Genomic DNA, 6,845 nt, shown 5'->3' on the forward strand with positions numbered 1-6,845 from the left:
ACTGAAGTTTACTATGGACAGGGAGACAACTATTCAAAAGTATTTATCCTGTTGCACCACTGAATATAAAAGGCCTGGTATATTTAACCAGTGGCAAGGTTCTCCTTAAAACTCACTTTTGCAGGATCTGGTCTCACAGCTTATGAAGTAGCTTATCGAGTTTTCTTCAAGCTGGCAGTACCTCTTTATATTATATTAAGATTGAACCACCAAAATATATATCAAATCCCAAAAGCAAAAAATAGGAGTACTTCAGTTGGAATTCCAAAAATAACCATCTAGAGTTCTGGCGGGTACCAGCACAGTTTCACCCCTATGTATTATTGACGATTTTACTATGGGCAGAAGACATGAAGACAAGTATTCTAATAGTTGAACACTCATCCTGCTATGTCTCTGAAGGTAACAGATATTGTTATTACGAAGTTTACTGTGGTCAAGGCTATAACTGAGTTGATGCTTTGGTTGTATGTAAATAAAAACAAACAAACACCTAGGAACACATAATACGAGAACCTACGGTTAAATTGAATGGGCGAAGGAAGATTAGTAGACGTGGAGGCTCAGTTGGTCTTTTTACCAGGATGGAGTATTTCTCGGTGGAGAGTGGAAAGCTGAAGTCTAATACAGCTGACCGCTGTGTTGTCACTGTCAAGAAGGGGATCATGTCTGCCTCCTGCAATGAAAACATACCAGTTATTACCAATATGGAAGAAAAGTAAAAATTAGTTTTGAATATGCCCCTGGTATCTCAGTGGTAAGTCTATGGACTTATATGCTTAAAATCGGATTTTGATATCCGTGATGCACAGAGCACAGATAGCCCATTGTTTAGCTTTGTGCTTAACAGCAAACAAAACAAATTTCAATGCAATACCTGAAGTGGCTAAATATGGTAGATGAACACACATAATCTCTTATTCTATCACACCAGACATAAAAATACTTCAGAAATGCTAACAGAACCATTTTGTGATAAAAATAAGTCAGCAAGAGAGTGCTACCACTAGATATTACAATGATACAAATTTTTTCTATAAGAAGAACTACCAGAGAAAGAAAGAAAAACATTATTCAATTTCAGTCATTCTTGGAGCATAATTATTAATTTAAGGTGCTATTAAATATTCCTTTAGTATAAGAAAGCCTACTTACAGAACAACACAGTTAAAAATATAATTATATTAACCAGTAAAAATAACAACTGCAACCACTTACTCCCTGAAGAACCATCTTTACTGCTCCACTCCATTTGCCATCGTTTTGTAGACCCCATTTCATCTCTGGAGGTTTAACAAATGAAAACCTGTTCAAAAAGAAAGATTTTGGAACATATGTAAAGCTTTACTGAACTTTATCTCTCAGAAAATGTATTTTAAAGAACCTAGATCTCATAAGAAGCATAGTATAGTAGTAGTGTACAACAAACGTTTACTGGTATGAAAATTGGTATGAATTTAGATATCATTCACAAGTAGGTCAAAGCAAGAGTGTACAGTAACGTTTATGGGGATGAAAACTGTCATGAATCAGACATCCTTCAAATAAAGAGCACATTAGGGTGTACAATAAACATACATAGAGAAATAAAATTTGACGAATATAGATATTAATTAGAAGTAGGGCAGAAGAGTAGTGTACAACTGTCTATGGGAATGAAAACTGGCATAAATATAGAAATCGATAAGAAATAGAGCACAGAATGAGTGTCAAACAAAAGTTGATGGGGATACAGTTGTACGAATCTAGACATCATTAAGAAGTAGGGCAGGGTAGGAGTGTAAAATTACGTTTATGGAGATGGAAAATTGGACGAATCTAGACATCATTCACTAGTAGGGTATAGTAGCAGTGTACATAAAAGTTCACAGCAGTTAAAACTGTTATGAATCTAGACATCATCCAGAAGTAGGCACAGTAGAAACATATAACAAATGTTTACAACAATGAAAACTAGACATCATCCAGAAAGTTTTTGTTTGTTTGGAGTTTATTGGCACAAAGCAACAAAGTTATCTGTGCCAAACAACCTGTAAAAAGGCAAAAAATAAAATAGTATAAAAAAGTAAAACTAAAACAAGCTAAATGCTAAATAGTGCCCATAAATCACGTGAAAAATCAAACAGAAATAGAGAGGCCCGTAAACAGCTAAAAACACGATCAATCTGGACAATGTCACCACTGCCAATGACACTGTCCAAATATCCACTGTGCCAGATATTCGACAAAGAAATGTGAGCCAGTTGTTTCCGAATATGTAAGAAAACTGTGTGAGAACTGACATTAAGTGATTCTAGAGCCAGCAGAGAGCTAAGATAGTCAGTGTATATAGTACAGTTAGAGTACTGCATAGCTTCTACGTGATCAAAGGCGAGAACTGGCATACAACTCGGCAGTGAACACAGAAACTGTAAAGGGAATTCTGTGAGCGACCACTGAGCCATAGCAAACCATGGCAGAGCCCACAGAGTCCCCTTATTTCGAACCATCCATAAAAATGGGAAAGCAAGAATGGTTCGAAAGATGTTCAGCAAAGAGAAGATGATACTTCCAATCAGGAGTACCTGTTTTCCTCAGATGACCCAAAGATAGGTCACAAGTGGGGATGGTAATGAGCCAAGGTAAGATGGGCTGATTATTTGGTTTAGCAGCAATATCCAATATCAGACCCAATTCAGTCAGCTGTGCCTGGATAGCGAGACCAAATGGGGGAATGGCACACTGCCAATTCTCAAAGAGCACAGCCTACTGGTGAAGGAATACAGCCCCAAGTGGGATGCGATGTTAAGGATTGAAGTTTTATGGCATATATTAAGGAAAGTTACAAACGACTGAGGTGAAGAGAAGGTTCATAGGACTCAGTGTATAGACTCTGGACTGGTGAAGTGTAGAAAGCCCCCATATATATGCCAATTATAGTTAAAACAACCAGAAGAAGAGCAGGAGTGAGAGATACCACAGCATCTTATAATGAATATCATCAGATCCAAATGAGGTACTACCAGACTGATATAGAGCAATTGTAAGTCTCACCATCATAAATGTGCAATTATAATCATAGATACTCTCTGCCCAAAACAAAAGAAGCGATCTTTCAGTCAGAGACTTGGAGGCCAGAAAGGCAAGGGGAGAGAGAGAAGTGCTATAAAAATGTGAAAAGCAGTTTCCAAGGGTGTCAGCAATGTTCTGAACATCGGCAACTTTCTGGCCATTGGACAGCAAGATCGAAAGGGGATGGGAAACATACTTCCCACTGCCCCTTCGAATCTTATTCCAGACAACCTTGGAACTAGTGGCAGAAGAGATGCTGGTGGTGAACGTAATCCAAGATTTCGTCTGTCTTTGATGTCTGACATCATCTGGGCATGGGCACGATTCTGCTGGAAAGTGACGCAGTTGGAAAGAGTGAGATATCTGCATATGACATCCTAGGCTTGTTTCTGAGCTTTCTGCACCTGCTGACAGTCAGGAGACCACCATGGACAAAAATACCATGGGAAACACATCAAGGATTTGGAGATTGAACATACAGCTGCTCAAATAACACAATCAGTTACTGCTTCCATGCAGTCGTTAACAGTGGGAAGACTAATGACAGAAGGATCAAGTTCTAAAACAGTGGTGAAGGAAACTAGTCAGCTTGTTCTACCTTCCACTATGACACACAAGTCAGGTGGCATCAACTGCGGTTGATTTCCCTCAAAATGATGAGAAAAATATCACTGTCACGTGGGTCATTGTCCAACCTCCAAGAAGAATAAGGAAAAAGTGAAGGGGAACAAATGGACAGATCAATAGCAATAAATGACTGACTAAGTGCATGAAAGTGGGTAAATGAACCAGTATTGAATAGAGAAAGGTTGTGATCTGAGAGCATATCTTCCACAGAACAATCTCTCTTATCAATAATAGCACCACCCCAGAGAGTATTGTGCTCATTAAAGTCACCCAAGATGAAGAAGGAAGATGGCAGCTGGTCAATAAGGACATCAAAGTCTATTGGATCACAATTCTTTCCTGGTGACAGGTAAAGAGAACAAACAGTGATGGTACAACTCATGGAGACGACAACAGCCTCCAGTGGCATTGTGAGTGGCACAGAGAATGTGGGTGTATGCTGGTCAATCAGCCATGCCTCACCTCCACAAACTCGTCCATCACATATCCTGTCATTCCTATACAAGGAAAACTGCCAAAAGGTGACATCATCAGCAGGCTGAAGAAATGTTTATTGTAAAGAGAGACAAGGTCAAGATTTTAATGTCATCCAAATTAAAATGAAAACCTCGATGGTTCCACTGTATCAAAGTGACCATTGTTATTTAGAAGGAGAAGAACTGTGTGGAGAACTCTTCTGTTTGTGAAAATGACATTTTTCTTTTGTAGAACGTGGTCTATCGACCACAATGGAACCTGCACTGGGTTGATTGGGCAGATCTCTATCAGATGAAGGAGACTCCAGTAACTTAATGCGTGGGTCAATAATGGTTCCACACCTCTGAACAGATGGAGTGGGGTCCAAGAAGTCACTGGATGGTATGATGGGGACAGAGACAGTAGTAGACTTTGATTTGTCACCTCTAGAATCCACGGAGGACAGAATACTTTGGACCTGGCGAGAAAAGACTCAGAAAGACGTATGGAAAGATCTATGTGTACTTCCACTGTTGCAGTGGAACAGAGTGCAGCAGTATATGTCTGAGGAGGAACAGAGGACAACAACTTCTGTGTCTCAGAATAAGATATATTGTTAACAGTATGTAAACGTTGTACCTCTTTCTTCTTCACCCATTTAGAGCAAGAACGAAAGTATGAGGGGTTGGAACCACCACAAGTAACACAGTGACGGATCAAATAACACTTGTAGGCATCGTGGCCTTTGTCACCACAATGAGCACACGTCAACGAACCATGACATGAAGTTTTTGAATGCCCAAACCTGTGGTAATGGAAAAATCTGAGATGGTTAGGAATATATGACCATACTTTAAAGTTGAGATAACCTGCCATAACAGCGGCAAGAGGACGTGGCAATGTGAACATAAAAACGAGAACTTGTGTAGGCTGCATAATTCCATCTTTATGAGTGGAGATACATCGCACAGTTGAAAGTTCTTGGCTGGCGAAACCAGCGAGAATCTCCAACTCGGGAATGTCAAGTAAATCCCTCTCAACGATCACTCCTCGTGAAGAATTCGTAGTAGTATGGGGAGTAACTTCAATAGGCATATCCCGATGGAATTCGATCTCAGGAGAAGTTCACAATGTTGAGACATAGAAGTTTCCACCAAGATGTCCCGAGGACGTAACTTCTGCACTGACTTTAGAGAGCCAGCAAATCCCTCAAATCTCTTCTGAATGAAAAAGAGAGACATGTGCCCTAAAGATTTTTCAGACAAAGAATGCAAAATCAAAAAACAAGATACATGAGCAGGATGAGATGGTGACAATTGAACAGAATCTTCTATTTGTGGTCGTTTTCCAGCTACATATTTTTTATTTTGTTTTTAGAATCATTTTTGAGATTTCCCATAAAAAGGGATAAAAGTTCAGTACCTACTGACCCCACCCACCATGGAGTACTACAAGAGGACGTGCTACACGGCCAAACTAGGACAGTTCATCTATGACAGGATTTTGTGGGCACTATACCCAAACAAGAGCATTAGGCACAGTAGCAGTGTACAATAAACGTTTGCAGAGATAAAAACTGGGATGAATCTACACATCAACCAGAAGTAGGCACAGTAGGAGTGTACAATAAATTGTTCACAGGAAGAATGTAGATATCATCCAGAAGTGGCCATCTTAGTAGTGTACAAGAAACGTTTACATTGATGAAAAGCTGGGATGAATCTTTAGACATCATTGAAAAGTAGGCACAGTGGTAGTGTTTGCTTTGTTATCATGTTCGTGCAAACCTACACGAGGGCTGTCTGTTCTAGCCATTCCTCATTTAGCAGTGATAGACAAGACAGAAGGCAGCTAGTCAACACCACCCAGGGTCAATTCTTGGGTTACTCATTTACCAAGGAATAGTAGAGTTGATCGTCACATTATAATCCCCCTATAGCTGAAAGGGCGAGCATGTTTGGTGTGACAGGGATTTGAACCCGCAACTCGCAGATTGCGAGTCGAGCACCCTAACCACCAGGTCATGCCAGGCCCAGCAGCAGTGCAAAGCAAACGTTTGCAGAGATGAAAACTAGTATGAATCAAGGCTTTGAGAATTAGAACATTGTTGAAGCTTTGTAGTTTTTAGTAATGCACAAATCAGTATGAATATGGCAACAAATGAGATATTTTGGAGACCAGGGAATGATGAGTGTTTGTTGGTAAGGATTATCATTATAAATTTACAATTTCTTTAGTTTCTTGAAACAACTTTAGTTTATGAATCAAATCCTTGTTACTCAAAGTGAAAATGTTAAAAAGATATTTGCTTACTGGACTTGGTATTGATGTGCTAGATACTCCAAAACTTCCTTACACACACAGTCATCGAGTTCCACTGTCTCATTGTTGAAATCCACAGCTTGATTACTTAGAGAGATATATGGTGGATACTAAAAATTGAAAAATAAGCATGAAAAATAAGGTTACTTACTTCATAAAAAGATTCCTTTGTATAAGAAGCACACGGTTGAAATTGGTGTATATAAATAACAAACTGGTTATTAGGCTGCAATAGCTTAACCAAGAAGGCTTAATAAGTGTAAATTTTGATATCTATTTAGATACATTTTTATGTATGAAGCACAGGGCTCTGAAAGATATGATTATTGTTTTTCTGTGTCGTGATTAGCTCATGCTACCTCGGTCATATTCATTAAAGTTTTCTTCAG

At 39.1% G+C, this 6,845-nt stretch overlaps 1 long non-coding RNA gene across 1 annotated transcript; it reads right to left on the bottom strand.

Moving 5' to 3' along the window:
- Positions 1 to 563: 563 nt before the first annotated feature.
- LOC111084439 lies at positions 564 to 6,566 on the bottom strand. Its single transcript, XR_002609559.1, has 3 exons — positions 6,448 to 6,566; positions 1,219 to 1,306; positions 564 to 676 (listed from the first exon to the last, which is right to left on the bottom strand). It is a non-coding gene; the product is annotated as an uncharacterized LOC111084439 (long non-coding RNA).
- Positions 6,567 to 6,845: the final 279 nt, after the last annotated feature.

The sequence above is a fragment of the Limulus polyphemus genome, unplaced genomic scaffold (assembly GCF_000517525.1).
Source record: "Limulus polyphemus unplaced genomic scaffold, Limulus_polyphemus-2.1.2 Scaffold76776, whole genome shotgun sequence".
NCBI lineage: Eukaryota > Metazoa > Arthropoda > Merostomata > Xiphosura > Limulidae > Limulus > Limulus polyphemus.